Source organism: Salmo salar, unplaced genomic scaffold, assembly GCF_905237065.1.
Source record: "Salmo salar unplaced genomic scaffold, Ssal_v3.1, whole genome shotgun sequence".
Classification (NCBI taxonomy): domain Eukaryota; kingdom Metazoa; phylum Chordata; class Actinopteri; order Salmoniformes; family Salmonidae; genus Salmo; species Salmo salar.
In genome coordinates, this window is record NW_025548719.1 from 97827 (window position 1) to 119143 (window position 21317).

At 41.4% G+C, this 21317-nt stretch overlaps 1 long non-coding RNA gene across 2 annotated transcripts; it reads right to left on the minus strand.

The window, feature by feature from the left end:
* Nucleotides 1-4529: 4529 nt before the first annotated feature.
* Nucleotides 4530-11469, minus strand: LOC123733236 (uncharacterized). Of its 2 annotated transcripts, none has more exons than XR_006763670.1 (3): nt 10708-11469; nt 7424-7480; nt 4530-6240 (listed from the first exon to the last, which is right to left on the minus strand). It is a non-coding gene; the product is annotated as an uncharacterized lncRNA (long non-coding RNA). The 2 variants fall into 2 exon arrangements; XR_006763669.1 differs by lacking the exon at nt 10708-11469 and adding an exon at nt 8435-8974.
* Between the last annotated feature and the right edge of the window lie 9848 nt (nt 11470-21317).

Below are 21317 nucleotides of genomic sequence, written 5' to 3' on the forward strand. Positions count from 1 at the left end.
AAAATGTCCATATCTCATCAGTCTGAAGGGTTTTAAGGAAATGAAAAGCTGAGAAAACGATGAAACACGTTTCTGATAAGGTTGAAAATACTGTCTGCTTGCATCATATTGTAAAAGATAACACCTCACACTCTCATTCACATTATCTCAAGAGATACTGAAATAAATAATATTTCTCCACCCCTAAATTATCATTTGTTGTTTCATTTAAATTCAAGAAATGCATAATTCTGCAGTTAATATTATATTAGATTATAGACCTACAGTCAGTGTCCAGATTTCAGTTCATATTTTATTAGATTATAGACCTACAGTCAGTGTCCAGATTTCAGTTAATATTATATTAGATTATAGGCCTACAGTCACTACAGTCAGTGTCCAGATTTCAGTTCATATTATATTAGATTATAGGTCTACAGTCAGTGTCCAGATTTCAGTTCATATTTTATTAGATTATAGACCTACAGTCAGTGTCCAGATTTCAGTTAATATTATATTAGATTATAGGCCTACAGTCAGTGTCCAGATTTCAGTTAATATTATATTAGATTATAGGCCTACAGTCAGTGTCCAGATTTCAGTTAACGTTACTATTTAATTTAACCCATTTGAATTGAAATGAGGAATATTCTGTTTATTTATGGCTACAGGGATACTCGTGAACGGGATATCAGAGAACACTGCAGTTCCGGGAGAGTAGTGGGGGAAACCATTCACCTCAGAAAGAGGGGTGATATGAATAACGTTTCCTTTCATTATGTGTTGTCGAATTCCTAAAAAAATATTTGCTGCCATTGTAGTAAGGTTGTTAATACGAGAGGTCTTCAGACTTACCATTTCTGTATTATTTTCCTTGAAAGAACAAGTAGAGGGTTTTGAGTGCTTCTCCCCTATTTGGAAAGTTGGTCTGCCTGCTGTTCAGTCAGAGATATTCTGAGAGGACGTCTCCTTCTGCTGGACATAAAAACTGTTTAAAACTGTATAACACTATAGTGTATCTGGAACACTGGGTCATATATCACAAAGTCAATAGCGAATGTGACTATGTATATATTTATGTTGTATTTAAAGCATATTTCTGCAAGTTTATCAGGTGTCTGCTAGCTTAGCTAGCCATGATAATGACGAGTTAACCAGCACCGTCAATCAGTGCACTGTAATGTCACGCTAGTTGTTGCTAGCAGGTGATTTATTTGTAATTCAAGACTTCTTTATTGAAATATTAAGTCAATGTTTATTTTCTTACTACCTTAAAATGTTTATACAAAAAGGGTTATACTTGTGCTCTGTATTTATGGATTAATGTCACTTCACTTTGAGGGCATGTAACATTACTGTTGTTCCTATCTAACAGTTATCTTGTGTCCTACCTCACCATGTATCATTACTGTTGTTCCTATCTAACAGTTATCTTGTGTCCTACCTAACCATGTATCATTACTGTTGTTCCTATCTAACAGTTATCTTGTGTCCTACCTAACCATGTATCATTACTGTTGTTCCTATCTAACAGTTATCTTGTGTCCTACCTAACCATGTATCATTACTGTTGTTCCTATCTAACAGTTATCTTGTGTCCTACCTAACCATGTATCATTACTGTTGTTCCTATCTAACAGTTATCTTGTGTCCTACCTAACCATGTATCATTACTGTTGTTCCTATCTAACAGTTATCTTGTGTCCTACCTAACCATGTATCATTACTGTTGTTCCTATCTAACAGTTATCTTGTGTCCTACCTCACCATGTATCATTACTGTTGTTCCTATCTAACAGTTATCTTGTGTCCTATCTAACCATGTATCATTACTGTTGTTCCTATCTAACAGTTATCTTGTGTCCTACCTAACCATGTATCATTACTGTTGTTCCTATCTAGCAGTTATCTTGTGTCCTACCTAACCATGTATCATTACTGTTGTTCCTATCTAACAGTTATCTTGTGTCCTACCTCACCATGTATCATTACTGTTGTTCCTATCTAACAGTTATCTTGTGTCCTATCTAACCATGTATCATTACTGTTGTTCCTATCTATCAGTTATCTTGTGTCCTACCTAACCATGTATCATTACTGTTGTTCCTATCTAACAGTTATCTTGTGTCCTACCTAACCATGTATCATTACTGTTGTTCCTATCTAACAGTTATCTTGTGTCCTACCTCACCATGTATCATTACTGTTGTTCCTATCTAACAGTTATCTTGTGTCCTATCTAACCATGTATCATTACTGTTGTTCCTATCTAACAGTTATCTTGTGTCCTACCTAACCATGTATCATTACTGTTGTTCCTATCTAGCAGTTATCTTGTGTCCTACCTAACCCATGTATCATTACTGTTGTTCCTATCTAACAGTTATCTTGTGTCCTACCTAACCATGTATCATTACTGTTGTTCCTATCTAACAGTTATCTTGTGTCCTACCTAACCATGTATCATTACTGTTGTTCCTATCTAACAGTTATCTTGTGTCCTACCTAACCATGTATCATTACTGTTGTTCCTATCTAACAGTTATCTTGTGTCCTACCTCACCATGTATCATTACTGTTGTTCCTATCTAACAGTTATATTGTGTCCTACCTAACCATGTATCATTACTGTTGTTCCTATCTAACAGTTATATTGTGTCCTACCTAACCATGTATCATTACTGTTGTTCCTATCTAACAGTTATCTTGTGTCCTACCTAACCATGTATCATTACTGTTGTTCCTATCTAACAGTTATCTTGTGTCCTACCTCACCATGTATCATTACTGTTGTTCCTATCTAACAGTTATATTGTGTCCTACCTAACCATGTATCATTACTGTTGTTCCTATCTATCAGTTATCTTGTGTCCTACCTAACCATGTATCATTACTGTTGTTCCTATCTAACAGTTATCTTGTGTCCTACCTAACCATGTATCATTACTGTTGTTCCTATCTAACAGTTATCTTGTGTCCTACCTCACCATGTATCATTACTGTTGTTCCTATCTAACAGTTATCTTGTGTCCTATCTAACCATGTATCATTACTGTTGTTCCTATCTATCAGTTATCTTGTGTCCTACCTAACCATGTATCATTACTGTTGTTCCTATCTAACAGTTATCTTGTGTCCTACCTAACCATGTATCATTACTGTTGTTCCTATCTAACAGTTATCTTGTGTCCTACCTCACCATGTATCATTACTGTTGTTCCTATCTAACAGTTATCTTGTGTCCTATCTAACCATGTATCATTACTGTTGTTCCTATCTAACAGTTATCTTGTGTCCTACCTAACCATGTATCATTACTGTTGTTCCTATCTAGCAGTTATCTTGTGTCCTACCTAACCATGTATCATTACTGTTGTTCCTATCTAACAGTTATCTTGTGTCCTACCTAACCATGTATCATTACTGTTGTTCCTATCTAACAGTTATCTTGTGTCCTACCTCACCATGTATCATTACTGTTGTTCCTATCTAACAGTTATATTGTGTCCTACCTAACCATGTATCATTACTGTTGTTCCTATCTAACAGTTATCTTGTGTCCTACCTAACCATGTATCATTACTGTTGTTCCTATCTAACAGTTATCTTGTGTCCTACCTAACCATGTATCATTACTGTTGTTCCTATCTAACAGTTATATTGTGTCCTACCTAACCATGTATCATTACTGTTGTTCCTATCTAACAGTTATATTGTGTCCTACCTAACCATGTATCATTACTGTTGTTCCTATCTAACAGTTATCTTGTGTCCTACCTAACCATGTATCATTACTGTTGTTCCTATCTAACAGTTATCTTGTGTCCTACCTCACCAGTGAACGTGTGGCTGTGACCGTCCTGTCAATGCCTGTCCTGGTGACTCATTTTACATTTTAGTCATTGAGCAGACGCTCTTATCCAGAGCAATTTAAAGTTGGTCCTGGTGACTCCTGGGGCCTAATTCATAAAGGAAGTGTCTCAGAGCTGATCTAGGATCAGGTCCTCCTCTTCATGTAATCCGATTCATTATGATCTAGGATCAGGTCCTCCTCTCCATGTAATCTGATTCATTATGATATAGGATCAGGTCCCCCCTCTCCATGTAATCTGATTCATTATGATCTAGGATCAGGTCCCCCCTCCTCTCCATGTAATCTGATTCATTATGATCTAGGATCAGGTCCCTCTCTCCATGTAATCTGATTCATTATGATCTAGGATCAGGTCCCCCCTCCTCTCCATGTAATCTGATTCATTATGATCTAGGATCAGGTCCCTCTCTCCATGTAATCTGATTCATTATGATCTAGTTGTCAGAGCTAGAGTGGTGTTTGTCAGACTAATCTGTCTTCTCACAAAATCATGTGTGGAGTCTGAACGGTTTGGCCAACAAACTATTATGATACCTCTATTGAAAGCTGAGATTCGTACAAACAAGCTGGTGTTCTATGTGTTGCTCTAGGAATTACAGCAAACTAACAGGGTGGAAAGTGATATTAGGGGGACACAGAAAAACTTAAATTAAATAATATGAATGAACAAATGAATGAACAAATGAATGAATGATATTTTATTTCCGTGTCAAATCGCCAACTGGCAACCCATCCCTTATGGGGATAATTGCCACATAAACAAACATTACAATAATTGACTGTGGTAATTAAATGATCATTCTCCTTCCGGTGTTCTCTGCATTGGGCATCGCATGAATAGTGAAAAAAATAAGGTAAAAATCAATACATAATAGTAAATAAGGTGATGCAAACAATAATTATATCCCTAGAGCAGTACAATAATATACACACTGTATATATACACATACATACATATATACATACTGTATATATACACATACATACATATATATATACTGTATATATATACATACATAACATATACAGATAAATAAATACAGAAAAAAATAAACAGAAGGAATTTGAACCCAGTCTGACACAAAGAGAAGATTCATATGGGAGACAAGTCTATACACAATCTATATATACACATACCATTTACCACATAGAAGATTCATATGGGAGACAAGTCTATACACAATCTATATATACACATACCATTTACCACATAGAAGATTCATATGGGAGACAAGTCTATACACAATCTATATATACACATACCATTTACCACATAGAAGATTCATATGGGAGACAAGTCTATACACAATCTATATATACACATACCATTTACCACATAGAAGACTCATATGGGAGACAAACATATACACAATCTATATACACATGTACCATTTACCACGCAGAAGCTAAATATTTTTACAATTTAATTATAGGTAAACATTTTTCTTATATTCCAGGATTTATCTAAATATTCCACAAACGGAAATACACAATGGACAAAAAAAACATTTCAATTTCTCCTCATCACTCATCACATACTGCCAGGGTATATCTGGTGGTCTTTCTGGAATAAGAGCAAGCGTATATCATGGTAGAAAAGGAAATAGAGGATTAAATCAGTTTAATTCTCTATTTCTTTAAGGTCACAATAGTTACATAGTCTTTCCTCCATTTCACCACAATACTGACCTGTTTCAATACTCAGAGAAAATATCCCTGATCTTACCTGTTTCAATACTCAGAGGCAATATCCATGATCGTACCTGTTTCAATACACAGAGACAATATCCCTGAAATAATCTGTTTCAATACTCAGAGACAATATCCCTGATCTGACCTGTTTCAATACTCAGAGACAATATCTCTGATCTGACCTGTTTCAATAGTCAGAGGAAATATCCCTGATCTGAACTGTTTCAATACGCAGAGACAATATCCCTGATCTGACCTGTTTCAATACTCAGAGGAAATATCCCTGATCTGAACTGTTTCAATACGCAGAGACAATATCCCTGATCTGAACTGTTTCAATACGCAGAGGCAAAATATCCCTGATCTGACCTGTTTCAATACACAGAGACAATATCCCTGATCTGACCTGTTTCAATACACAGAGACAATATCCCTGATCTTCCCTGTGCACATAGAGATCTCTTGCTTTTAGGTAGGTTATACATAATATATCTCTCACACACCAATTCACCCTGAATCAAACAAAAGGTTCTCAATTTGGGTTGATGATTCATCTCCTCCACCCATCTTTTTTTCATGTCGCATCAACAGTTGTTTTTTAATCATATCTATGTCTCCCTTCATTTGGTTTTGGTACAGATGTTCACAGTCAGACTGTTGAAAAAGCTCAGACATTTCAGTTGCCCAGGCTTCCCCTATGGATAGATAAATACAATAATCATGAAAAAAGTCATTGATGAAAGAGACTTCAACTAGGACTATAAAATAATGAAGAAACAGTTTAACATTTTGTTATTTTATGGCTTATATTTATTGTAGAAGTTGATAAATAACACCTGGGGACAAAAACGCCTACATCTTCTGACAAAAGTGTTAAAATGCATAACATTCCCTTTCAGGATCCATATTTTGGTGTTTATAAGGTAAAGGACACCTGATATTTAAAGCCTTTTGAATCCACATTTTACACTAAATAAGAACTGATTTTCCCGGGGACAGAAAAGACACCACATGGTAGGAATGACTCAGCAGAACTCCTACACTAGTTTAGTGGATTCCAAATGTTCCCTCTACTTTATTCTACATTATTAACCTGAAATACTCACTTTACTTGGAAACTGAGTTGCAGTTTAGAGGTTAAACTATGAGCTGCTCTGTCATCTCAAAATGACCCTGTACAGATACTTTCTTATATTCAGTTTCAACTGTAGTCAAGGTGTCACCCTTCATATAACAACAGTAACCAGAGGGTGGAGCTAACAGTCAGTTTCAACTGTAGTCAAGGAGTCACCCTTCATATAACAACAGTAACCAGAGGGTGGGGCTAACAGTCAGTTTCAACTGTAGTCAAGGTGTCACCCTTCACATAACAACAGTAACCAGAGGGTGGAGCTAACAGTCAGTTTCAACTGTAGTCAAGGTGTCACCCTTCACATAACAACAGTAACCAGAGGGTGGGGCTAACAGTCAGTTACATGAGACAGCAGTAACGTGACACTGTTCTGAATCTTGCTTAAAAAATGTTATAGTCCTTCTTCAAGACATCTCTCTTACATTATTTTAGCTAAACTTATAATTTACTGGAAATCAGGTTTAGTTGTGTTTTTCCCCTGTAAGGTGTGTACGTGCTGGATAAGAACCAAAGGATGAGAAACCCTGAGATAAACATAAAACCATATAATGTAAAAGCTCCTCCGCCATCTTTACCAGACGTTTTACTGATAACATGTAGACCTACTGATTAGTTTCCACTTTGAAAACTGCTGTCTGTCAGCAACTCAGCTCAAGTAGCAGTTCTACTAACTAGTAATATCTCATTCCAGATATTCATTCTCTTACTCTGTCCATTAGAATAAATTAATGTTCAGAAATACTTACTTTATTTTTCAATAATCTCCATATAGTGTTTTCTGCTCTGTCGTCTCAAAATGGATCCTGTACAAAAGAACATATTTACTTTCAGTCACTTCCTGGGTGGTGCAGTGGTCTAAACCACCCCATCTGAACAGTTTCTCACCAACTGGCCACCTGGTCTATAGAGACTAAAGGACTATGCTGTTGCCCTCACCAACTGGCCATCTGGCCCATAGAGACTAAAGGACTATGCTGTGGCTCCCCACCAACTGGCCATCTGGCCCATAGAGACTAAAGGACTATGCTGTGGCCCTCACCAACTGACCATCTGGCCCATAGAGACTAAAGGACTATGCTGTGGCCCCCACCAACTGGCCATCTGGCCCATAGAGACTAAAGGACTATGCTGTGGTCCTCACCATCTGGCCCATAGAGACTAAAGGACTATGCTGTGGTCCTCACCATCTGGCCCATAGAGACTAAAGGACTATGCTGTGGCCCTCACCAACTGGCCCATAGAGACTAAAGGACTATGCTGTGGTCCTCACCATCTGGCCCATAGTGACTAAAGGACTATGCTGTGGCCCCCACCATCTGGCCCATAGAGACTGAAGGACTATGCTGTGGCCCCCACCATCTGGCCCATAGAGACTAAAGGACTATGCTGTGGCCCCCACCATCTGGCCCATAGAGACTAAAGGACTATGCTGTGGCCCTCACCATCTGGCCCATAGAGACTGAATGACTATGCACTCTACGCTGCACACCACATCAACGGGGATGTGGTGGAGGGTAAACCCACATAAACGCGCTTACACACCTTTTTATTTGTAAAATAGCGTTTACTCAACACTGTATTTTGTTAATTATCGTTTACCACTTATTATGCGTTTCCAGCGTTAAGTCTAAATTCTATCGCAGAAACCGGGTCCAGGTTGGTCAGCATGATAAATAATCATATCTCAAGGTTACTCTGTCTATTGAATGTCTGACTACGACCTAACTTTATAATAGTTATATGTAGCCAAGACTTACCAGTCTGTCAGTCTGTCCTTCAAATCAACACATTTATCCTGCTTCTAATGTTGCCGAGAAATGTGCGCTACATTTTCTACAGTCATGTTGTAACGGTGTAGACTACACAGTTACTTTCACTTTCATATGAGGAAATCACGTCCCTTCTGACGTCACCGGTGTATGGGTAAATAATGATGACAGAAGAGATCTACTAACTAGTAATAATATGTCATTCCAGGTATTCATTATCTTACTCTGTCCTTTATTGTTCAGAAATACTTTATTTGTACTTCTCTCCATATAGTGTGTTTTCCTCTTTTGTCATCTCACCATGGATCCTGCACTCAGCCGACTCCCCACCCTGATAATAAAGTGTTTTATTGGTATCTTCCACTAGATGGCAGTAAACACCTGCTGTAACTACAGTTTACAACAGCATTCCTTAATCATAAAGGCAGTGTCTCAAAGGAGGAGTGCTGAATCAGGATCAGGTCCCCCTCTCCATGTAATCTGATTCATTATGATCTAGGATCAGGTCCCCCCTCTCCATGTAATCTGATTCATTATGATCTAGGATCAGGTCCCCCTCTCCATCTAATCTGATTCATTATGATCTAGGATCAGGTCCCCCTCTCCATGTAATCTGATTCATTATGATCTAGGATCAGGTCCCCCTCTCCATGTAATCTGATTCATTATGATCTAGGATCAGGTCCCCCTATCCATGTAATCTGATTCATTATGATCTAGGATCAGGTCCCCCTATCCATGTAATCTGATTCATTATGATCTAGGATCAGGTCCCCCCTCTCCATGTAATCTGATTCATTATGATCTAGGATCAGGTCCCCCCTATCCATGTAATCTGATTCATTATGATCTAGGATCAGGTCCCCCCTATCCATGTAATCTGATTCATTATGATCTAGGATCAGGTCCCCCTATCCATGTAATCTGATTCATTATGATCTAGGATCAGGTCCCCCTCTCCATGTAATCTGATTCATTATGATCTAGGATCAGGTCCTTCCTCTCCATGTAATCTGATTCATTATGATCTAGGATCAAGTCTCTCCTCTCCATGTAATCTGATGCATTATGATCTAGGATCAGGTCCTCCTCTCCATGTAATCTGATTCATTATGATCTAGGATCAGGTCCCCCTCTCCATGTAATCTGATTCATTATGATCTAGGATCAGGTCCCCCTCTCCATGTAATCTGATTCATTATGATCTAGGATCAGGTCCCCCCTCTCCATGTAATCTGATTCATTATGATTTAAAATCAGGTCCCCCCTCTCCATGTAATCTGATTCATTATGATCTAGGATCAGGTCCCCTCTCCATGTAATCTGATTCATTATGATCTAGGATCAGGTCCCCCTCTCCATGTAATCTGATTCATTATGATCTAGGATCAGGTCCCCCTCTCCATGTAATCTGATTCATTATGATCTAGGATCAGGTCCCCCCCCTCTCCATGTAATCTGATTCATTATGATATAGGATCAGGTCCCCCTCTCCATGTAATCTGATTCATTATGATCAAAAAGGCTAAACTGACCCTAGATCAGCTCTCCTACTCTTTATGAATACTGTCACAGGTGACTCCTCAAGATGAGGCTCATGATTTATAAGTTATATTCTTTAAGAATCAATTAGTATCTTTATATAACAACAGTAACCAGAGGAGACTTCAGGGATCTCTTCGTCACACCTTTATATAACAACAGTAACCAGAGAGTGGCGCTAACAGTCAGTTGCATGCTGCAGCAGTAAATCATGACATTGTACCGAATCTTGCTTCAGTTTTTATTATAGTCCTTCTTCAAGACATCTCTTTTACATTATTTTAGCTAAATGTAGAATTTACTCAACCAGGTTTAGTTGTGTGTTTTCCCCTCCTTACTCTAGGACAATAATAATTGTTAACAGGCCTACAAACCCAAAATGTTTTAATTTGAGAATGTTCATTTGTATGCCTCAAATATTAAACTGTCTTAAAATATTTAATGATTAGTTGAATCAGGTGTGTAAGTGCTGGTCAGAACAAAAGGATTGAGAAACCCTGAGATAAACATAAAACCATATAATGTAAAAGCTCCTCCACCATCTTTACCAGACGTTTTACTGATAACATGTAGACCTACTGATTAGTTTCCACTTTGAAAACTGCTGTCTGTCAGCAACTCAGCTCAAGTAGCAGTTCTACTAACTAGTAATATCTCATTCCTAGTATTCATTCTCTTACTCTGTCCATTAGAATAGATTATTGTTCAGAAATACTTACTTTATTTTTCAATAATCTCCATATAGTGTTTTCTGCTCTGTCGTCTCAAAATGGATCCTGAACAAAATAACATATTTACTTTCTGTTTCAGCTCAGCCGCCTCCCGAGTGGTGCGGAGTCCCGCCTCTTGCGTCACTGCAGTACCTGGTTAGAGTCCAGGCTGCATGGTTGGGAGTCCCATAGGGCGGCGCACAATTGGCACAGCGTCGTCAAGGTTTGGCCGGGGTAGGCCGTCATTGTTAATAAGAATTTGTTCTGACTTACCTAGTTAAATAAAAGTGAAATAAAAATAAAATATCTTCCACTAGATGGCAGTAAACACCTGCTGTAACCTGACTTTACAGGAGTATCAATATGATATAAACAGCTAAACTGATCTGAGATCAGCTCTCCTATGAAGACTGTCACAGGTTTACAGCAGTATCAATATGATATAATAAGCTAAACTGATCCGAGATCAGCTCTCCTATGAAGACTGTCACAGGTTTACAGCAGCTGACAGTTGCTACTTCATCGCTACTAACTCAAACTACCTTGGTTTAAATAAAGACAATATATGTAAAGATTAAAAGGTATATAACTTATAAATCATGAGCCTCATCTTGAGGAGTATGTGATTGGATGTTATAGACCCCCATCTGAACAGTTTCTTTTCCCATGCTGTGGCCCTCACCATCTGGCCCATAGAGACTAAAGGACTATGCTGTGGCCCTCACCATCTGGCCCATAGAGACTAAAGGACTATGCTGTGGCCCTCACCATCTGGCCCATAGAGACTAAAGGACTATGCTGTGGCCCTCACCATCTGGCCCATAGAGACTAAAGGACTATGCTGTGGCCCTCACCATCTGGCCCATAGAGACTAAAGGACTATGCTGTGGCCCTCACCATCTGGCCCATAGAGACTAAAGGACTATGCTGTGGCCCTCACCATCTGGCCCATAGAGACTAAAGGACTATGCTGTGGCCCTCACCATCTGGCCCATAGAGACTAAAGGACAATGCTGTGGCCCTCACCAACAGGCCCATAGAGACTAAAGGACTATGCTGTGGCCCCCACCATCTGGCCCATAGAGACTAAAGGACTATGCTGTGGCCCTCACCAACAGGCCCATAGAGACTAAAGGACTATGCTGTGGCCCCCACCATCTGGCCCATAGAGACTAAAGGACTATGCTGTGGCCCTCACCATCTGGCCCATAGAGACTAAAGGACTATGCTGTGGCCCTCACCATCTGGCCCATAGAGACTAAATGACTATGCTGTGGCCCTCACCATCTGGCCCATAGAGACTAAATGACTATGCACTCTACGCTGCACACCACCTCAACGGGGATGTGGTGGAGGGTAAACCCACGTAAACGCACTTACACACCTTTTATTTGTAAAATAGCGTTTACTCAACACTGTATTTTGTTAATTATCGTTTACCACTTCTTATGCGTTTCCAGCGTTAAGTCTAAATTCTATCGCAGAAACCGGGCCCAGGTTGGTCAGCATGATAAAGAATCATATCTCAAGGTTACTCTGTCTATTGAATGTCTGACTACGACCTAACTTTATAATAGTTATATGTAGCCAAGACTTACCAGAGTCTGTACGTCTGTCCTTCAAATCAACACATTTATCCTGCTTCTAATGTTGCTGAGAAATGTGCGCTACATTTTGTAACCACAGTTACTTTCATTTTCATATGAGGAAACACGTCAATTCGCACGTCACTGGTGTATGGGTAAATAATGATGACAGAAGAGATCTACTAACTAGTAATAATATGTAATTCCAGGTATTCATTATCTTACTCTGTCCTTTATTGTTCAGAAATACTTTATTTGTACTTCTCTCCATATAGTGTGTTTTCCTCTTTGTCATCTCACCATGGATCCTGCACTCAGCCGTCTCCCCATCCTGATAATAAAGTGTTTTATTGGTATCTTCCACTAGATGGCAGTAAACACCAGCTGTAACTAGACTTTACAACAGCATTCCTTATTCATAAAGGCAGTGTCTCAAAGGAGGAGTGCTGAACCAGGATCAGCTCCCCCTGTCTATGTAATCTGATTCATTATGATCTAGGATCAGGTCCCCCCTCTCCATGTAATCTGATTCATTATGATCTAGGATCAGGTCCCCCTCTCCATGTAATCTGATTCATTATGATCTAGGATCAGGTCCCTCCTCTCCATGTAATCTGATTCATTATGATCTAGGATCAGGTCACCCCCCTCTCCATGTAATCTGATTCATTATGATCTAGGATCAGGTCCCTCCTCTCCAGTTAATCTGATTCATTATGATCTAGGATCAGGTCCCTCCTCTCCATGTAATCTGATTCATTATGATCTAGGATCAGGTCCCTCCTCTCCATGTAATCTGATTCATTATGATCTAGGATCAGGTCCCCCCTCTCCATGTAATCTGATTCATTATGATCTAGGATCAGGTCCCTCCTCTCCATGTAATCTGATTCATTATGATCTAGGATCAGGTCCCTCCTCTCCATGTAATCTGATTCATTATGATCTAGGATCAGGTCCCCCCTCTCCATGTAATCTGATTCATTATGATCTAGGATCAGGTCCCCCTCTCCATGTAATCTGATTCATTATGATCTAGGATCAGGTCCCCCTCTCCATGTAATCTGATTCATTATGATCTAGGATCAGGTCCCCCCTCTCCATGTAATCTGATTCATTATGATCTAGGATCAGGTCCCCCCTCTCCATGTAATCTGATCCATTGTGATCTAGGATCAGGTCCCCCCTCTCCATGTAATCTGATTCATTATGATCTAGGATCAGGTCCCCCCTCTCCATGTAATCTGATTCATTATGATCTAGGATCAGGTCCCCCTCTCCTTGTAATCTGATTCATTATGATCTAGGATCAGGTCCCCCCTCTCCATGTAATCTGATTCATTGTGATCTAGGATCAGGTCCTCCTCTCCATGTAATCTGATTCATTATGATCTAGGATCAGGTCCCCCCTCTCCATGTAATCTGATTCATTATGATCTAGGATCAGGTCCCCCCCTCTCCATGTAATCTGATTCATTATGATCTAGGATCAGGTCCTCCTCTCCATGTAATCTGATTCATTATGATCTAGGATCAGGTCCTCCTCTCCATGTAATCTGATTCATTATAATCTAGGATCAGGTCCCCCTCTCCATGTAATCTGATTCATTATGATCTAGGATCAGGTCCCCCCTCTCCATGTAATCTGATTCATTATGATCTAGGATCAGGTCCCTCCTCTCCATGTAATCTGATTCATTATGATTGTTTTGTCTCATGTCTTTATATTCATATAGCCTGGGGGCCATGTAGCTGTATTGAAATGACCTTGTTTTATAACCTTCTTTGTTGCTCAGTGGTACTTCAATTGTCCTGACCATCCACTCAGAGCTTATGCATCTAATGCATTCCTCAAATACTGCAGAGTTGTTAAGCAAGTCCCTGAGATCGTCATGTTGAACCATATTTATTTGTCAGATGAGACCTGAGGGGATCACTGTAGTGGGTCATAAATGCATCAAAATGGTTCTGAGGTCCTCAACAATGTTATTCTGTACCGTAGCTGGGATGCAGTGTTCTTTCCTGATTTACTAAATAAAAAGACAGATATTGTTTTAGAGACCTTCAATTAGCTGCTCAGTGTTGATCTCTGTGGCTTGAACATATTCAGCCTCTGGCAGACTCTCTACATCGCTCATGTCATCTTCAATGGGATCAGTCCCAGTCTCAAATTCATCATGAGGGCAATTCTCATCTAAGTTGGCTCTTAAAATCTCTCTGTGGTTTTGGTAGATGTGTGACTGATAGATGCTGAAACATCTATTTGTTTTCCCCACACCCATTAACTCCACAGGTCATTACAACATGTGGTTCGTGCTGGTGATAGAGGACAATATGTGTGAGTAGTCTGGACACAGAGGAAGGATGCTCATTGCAAAGTGGACAGTTGAATAGAGTTGGCATTCTGCAGACAGATTGTGAACCTTGGAATGATGGGATGGAATCATGGAGATCATTGGTACTCAGCCACTTGCAGACATCATCAAGGGACCAGTCTTCCACAGCCACACTCTAATTCAAGTTGACACTAAAAGCAGAAGTGAAATGTATCAGTGTTGAGGCTAAAACAAAACCTCTCCTACTCTTTCCAGACAACCACCTTTCCTCCTAATGTGTATTCATGGTTGTTCTATAACGAAGCAGAGCTTGTCAGGAAAGGTGAAGATGTCCGTCTCTTATTTATCTGACTCCATATTTCTTAGTTTGGGACATGATGGGATTCTGCAGTTCCACATTTAAGTGTTCAGATAATATGATGGTCCAAATGGGGCATTAAGTTCTTCTTCCATGTCGACCCAAGTTGTCCTATTAGAGTTGTCAATAAAGAGCCTATCAGGGCAGTTATAAAGTCTCCTTGATATAATTACATGTTAGGGAGCTTTAATCCTCCTTCTAAGTCTTTGTCTGTAAACGAGCTTGGTTCATCCTGGTCCTTTTAATAGTCCAGATTAATAATTTTGCCTCTGGTGTTAAAGGTGTAGGCAGGTGTGGACAGTGGAAACATGCTGATGACGTCATTCAGTTAAGGAGCTTTAACCATCTTTATAACATGTGGTCATCATTCAGTTTAGGAGCTTTAACCATCTTTATAACGTGTCCGTCATTCAGTTTAGGAGCTGTAACCATCTTTATAACATGTGTTCGTCATTCAGTTTAGGAGCTGTAACCATCTTTATAACATGTGTCCGTCATTCAGTTTAGGAGCTGTAACCATCTTTATAACATGTGTCCGTCATTCAGTTTAGGAGCTGTAACCATCTTTGTAACATGTGTCCGTCATTCAGTTTAGGAGCTTTAACCATCTTTATAACATGTGTCCGTCATTCAGTTTAGGAGCTGTAACCATCTTTGTAACATGTGTCCGTCATTCAGTTTAGGAGCTTTAACCATCTTTATAACATGTGTCCTTCATTCAGTTTAGGAGCTGTAACCATCTTTATAACATGTGTCCTTCATTCAGTTTAGGAGCTTTAACCATCTTTATGTCATGTGTCCTACCCCACAATGAGATCTGTAGTTTTTCCCAGTTTTTCAACTGAAGTTGAATTTTGTTCCTCCTTGAGGACTGTCATAGACTGTGACTGATGGTTAACATACCTAGATATCTACCTCTGATGGGAGCAGATCTCACTCCTGGCTGTGACTGATGGTCAACATAGGCTACCTAGATATTTACCTCTGATGGGAACAGATCTCACTCCTGGCTGTGACTGATAGTCAACATAGGCTACCTAGATATCTACCTCTGATGGGAGCAGATCTCACTCCTGGCTCTAAGGTGATATACCTTTAGTTCTATCTGCACCTGACTACTGGAGTAATGGATATTTATTATTATTTTTAAAGTTTCTCACTTTTTGCTATTTATATCTGCAGTAAAGGCAGTGAGCGCTTTGTTTCTTGGGCTGGCAGTTATCTTTGAGTGAGAATAGTATCAGCATAACAATCATTTAAATCTATATGCTGTCCAGCTTTGGTTTCTTCTCAGTTTTACTGGAGGTTGTAATTGTTGTTTATCTCGTAGTACTTCCTGTTCTATATTCCACTTTGTCATTGTCTATAGTTTCACTCAATGCCGGGGGTTAAGAAATCATATATAGAGCGCAATGCCTTATTTTTATATTGCCAAACAGCTTAAAACAGATTTACGTCAACTTCTGCAGATCTCAGTGGTGAAATGATTTCTGTCATTCATGGTTCTGAACTCTCTGCTGGAGTTACCACTCTAATGAATCATTTCAATGGTGTCTTGTCATCAACTGTAACAACATCATTATAACCAATATTTATTGGTTCAATTCCAAACTTGAAAATGATCAGTGACTTGAATCTTTGGAAAAGCGTATTCTCCATTGGCTAACCAAGTTCCCTAATGCTTTACTTATAGTAGGTGGGGATATTATCACTTTGAGGCAGTTTATGTAAAGGTTTGATATTATTCATGTTTGGAGAGTAAAGTTTCCTAATTACTAGTCTTCCACTTGGAGTAATAAGACCCGGTCCAGACAATCACCACAGATCTTTGGTTGGTGTCTCAATGTTTTGATAAACAGGCTATTTCTGTTAACACCCTGGTCACTCCCCTTACTGATCATAGAGCTGTTTATATTGACATAACACTGTTTATCTCTGATAATGGCCCTGGCAGAGCATCCTATTGGAAGCTTAATAGCTCTATTAAAACATGAGTTGGTCCAGATGGAGATAAACAATGTAATTACACACTTCTGGAACAAAGCTCTAAATAACAATTCATACAGTAATAACTGGGAGCTTTTTAACGTTGGAAAATATGCAAGAAAACATGGGAGTATTGTTGCCAAGACGAGGAGAGCTGAAGAAGGTGTAATTGCAAAGATCACCTGTCTTGTTCAAAAGCCTGTTGAAAGTGTTTCAGAGGAGGATAAATCTGTTCTGTTTGATCTACAACACCAGTTGGATGATATTTATAGACTGAAAGCAGAGGGAATCTTTGTCAGATGTAGGAAGAAATGGCTAGAGGAGGGTGGACAAAATTCAGGTTTTAAAAATACCACTCTAAAAATAATACAATTCAGTAATGAAATATGACTGGTCTCATCACAGATCCCACATTAATCTCCATCTTTACTTCAACTTCTACAGTATTGTGAGGTGTCCTCAACTCTTTGTTTTGATTGTCTGGGGATGTGAAATCAGTTGGTGAGGCTGACAGGGAACAGTGTGACGACCCTATTATAGTTGAACACATCATTTATTCTATTGAACAACTTAAAAATAATACGTCTCCTGGGACTGATGGTGTATCTGCTGAGTTTAACAGAACACTTTGGTGCAGGACGTTTGGAGCGGGTAGTCGCACTTCGCTTCGCTCCACAGGTAATATCACATTTCATTACATTACAACGGTTTGATTTGTTTGATCTGAGCAATTTTTTCTTAGCTAGCTACATAGCCGTCTTTGTATCAAAGATAATTGTGTAGTTTAGAGTAATTATCGAGGTTAGCTAGCCAGCCGCGACGCCGTTGTCCAGACTCCAGACTTAGTCAACACACCTAGTCATCATCAAACCCACTGCTAGCTAGCCAACCTTTACTGACTAGCAGCACTGTAGAAACTATTACATTACAACGGAATGACTTGATTAGTGTAGTGCTAGCTAGCTACATTGCTGTCTTTGTATCTAAGATAATTGTGTAGTTTAGAGTAATTATCGAGGTTAGCTAGCCAGCCGCGACGCCGTTGTCCAGACTCCAGACTTAGTCAACACACCTAGTCATCATCAAACCCACTGCTAGCTAGCCAACCTTTACTGACTAGCAGCACTGTAGAAACTAATACATTACAACGGAACGATTTGACTAGTGCAGTGTTAGTTGACTTTGTCATGGTTTGATAATTGTGTAGTTTGGAGTAATTATCGAGGTTAGCTAGCCAGCTATTTTCGTCCCCGCGACGAAAATAGGTTACCTAGCCAGCTACACGTTCGAACAAAGTCAACAATGCAGCCACTGCTAGCTAGCCTACTTCACCAGCCAGCAGTACTGTATCATCTTCGTCATTTTAGTCAATAACATTTTTGCAACGTAAGCTTAACTTTCTGAACATTCGAGACGTGTAGTCCACTTGTCATTCCAATCTCCTTTGCATTAGCGTAGCCTCTTCTGTAGCCTGTCAACTATGTGTCTGTCTATCCCTGTTCTCTCCCCTCTGCACAGGCCACACAAACGCTTCACACCGTGTGGCCGCTGCCACTCTAACCTGGTGGTCCCAGCGCGCACGACCCACGTGGAGTTCCAGGTCTCTGGCAGCCTCTGGAACTGCCGGTCTGCGGCCAACAAGGCAGAGTTCATCTCAGCCTATGCTACCCTCCAGCACCTCGACTTCTTGGCACTGACGGAAACATGGATTACCACAGATAACACTGCTACTCCTACTGCTCTCTCCTCGTCTGCCCACGTGTTCTCGCATACCGCGAGAGCATCTGGCCAGCGGGGTGGTGGCACTGGAATCCTCATCTCTCCCAAGTGGACATTCTCTCTTTCTCCCCTGACCCATCTGTCTATCTCCTAATTTGAATTCCATGCTGTCACAGTTACCAGCCCTTTCAAGCTTAACATCCTTATCATTTATCGCCCTCCAGGTTCCCTTGGAGAGTTCATCAATGAGCTTGACGCCTTGATAAGTTCCTTTCCTGAGGATGGCTCACCTCTCACAGTTCTGGGTGACTTTAACCTCCCCACGTCTACCTTCGACTCATTCCTCTCTGCCTCCTTCTTTCCACTCCTCTCCTCTTTTGACCTCACCCTCTCACCTTCCCCCCCTACTCACAAGGCAGGCAATACGCTTGACCTCATCTTTACTAGATGCTGTTCGTCCACTAATCTCATTGCAACTCCCCTCCAAGTCTCCGACCACTACCTTGTATCCTTTTCCCTCTCGCTCTCATCCAACACTTCTCACTCTGCCCCTACTCGGATGGTATTGCGCCGTCCCAACCTTCGCTCTCTCTCTCTCCTGCTACTCTCTCCTCTTCCATCCTATCATCTCTTCCCTCTGCTCAAACCTTCTCCAACTTATCTCCTGATTCTGCCTCCTCAACCCTCCTCTCCTCCCTTTCTGCATCCTTTGACTCTCTATGTCCCCTATCCTCCAGGCCGGCTCGGTCCTCCCCTCCTGCTCCGTGGCTCGACGACTCATTGCGAGCTCACAGAACAGGGCTCCGGGCAGCCGAGCGGAAATGGAGGAAAACTCGCCTCCCTGCGGACCTGGCATCCTTTCACTCCCTCCTCTCTACATTTTCCTCTTCTGTCTCTGCTGCTAAAGCCACTTTCTACCACTCTAAATTCCAAGCATCTGTCTCTAACCCTAGGAAGCTCTTTGCCACCTTCTCCTCCCTCCTGAATCCTCCTCCCCCCCCCCCTCCTCCCTCTCTGCGGATGATTTCGTCAACCATTTTGAAAAGAAGTTTGACGACATCCGATCCTCGTTGCTAAGTCAAACGACACCGCTGGTCCTGCTCACACTGCCCTACCCTGTGCTTTGACCTCTTTCTCCCCTCTCTCTCCAGATGAAATCTCGCGTCTTGTGACGGGCGGCCGCACAACAACCTGCCCGCTTGACCCTATCCCCTCCTCTCTTCTCCAGACCATTTCCTGAGACCTTCTCCCTTACCTCACCTCGCTCATCAACTCATCCTTGACCGCTGGCTACGTCCCTTCCGTCTTCAGGAGAGCGAGAGTTGCACCCCTTCTGAAAAAAACCTACACTCGATCCCTCCGAAGTCAACAACTACAGACCAGTATCCCTTTCTTTTCTCTCCAAAACTCTTGAACGTGCCGTCCTTGGCCAGCTCTCCTGCAATCTCTCTCAGAATGACCTTCTTGAACCAAATCAGTCAGGTTTCAAGACTGGTCATTCAACTGAGACTGCTCTTCTCTGTGTCACGGAGGCTCTCTGCACTGCTAAAGCTAACTCTCTCTCCTCTGCTCTCATCCTCCTACACCTATCTGCTGCCTTTGATACGGTGAACCATCAGATCCTCCTCTCCACCCTCTCCGAGTTGGGCATCTCCGGCGTGGCCCACGCTTGGATTGCGTCCTACCTGACAGGTCGCTCCTACCAGGTGGCGTGGCGAGAATCTGTCTCCGCACCACGTGCTCTCACCACTGGTGTCCCCCAGGGCTCTGTTCTAGGCCCTCTCCTATTCTCGCTATACACCAAGTCACTTGGCTCTGTCATATCCTCACATGGTCTCTCCTATCATTGCTATGCAGACGACACACAATTAATCTTCTCCTTTCCCCCTTCTGATAACCAGGTGGCGAATCGCATCTCTGTATGTCTGGCAGACATATCAGTGTGGATGAAGGATCACCACCTCAAGCTGAACCTCGGCAAGACGGAGCTGCTCTTCCTCCCGGGGGAAGGACTGCCCGTTCCATGATCTCGCCATCACTGTTGACAACTCCATTGTGTCCTCCTCTCAGAGTGCTAAGAACCTTGGCGTGACCCTGGACAACACCCTGTCGTTCTCTACTAACATCAAGGCGGTGACCCGATCCTGTAGGTTCATGCTCTACAACATTCGCAGAAAGTACGACCCTGCCTCACACAGGAAGCGGCGCAGGTCCTAATCCAGGCACTTGTCATCTCCCCGTCTGGATTACAGCAACTCGCTGTTGGCTGGGCTCCCTGCCTGTGCCATTAAACCCCTACAACTCATCCAGAACGCCGCAGCCCGTCCGGTGTTCAACCTTCCCAAGTTCTCTCACGTCACCCCGCTCCTCCGCTCTCTCCACTGGCTTCCTGTTGAAGCTCGCATCCGCTACGGAGCTGTGAGGGGAACGGCACCTCCGTACCTTCAGGCTCTGATCAGGCCCTACACCCAAACAAGGGCACTGCGTTCATCCACCTCTGGCCTGCTCGCCTCCCTACCTCTGAGGAAGCACAGTTCCCGCTCAGCCCAGTCAAAACTGTTCGCTGCTCTGGCACCCCAATAGTGGAACAAGCTCCCTCACGACGCCAGGACAGCGGAGTCAATCACCACCTTC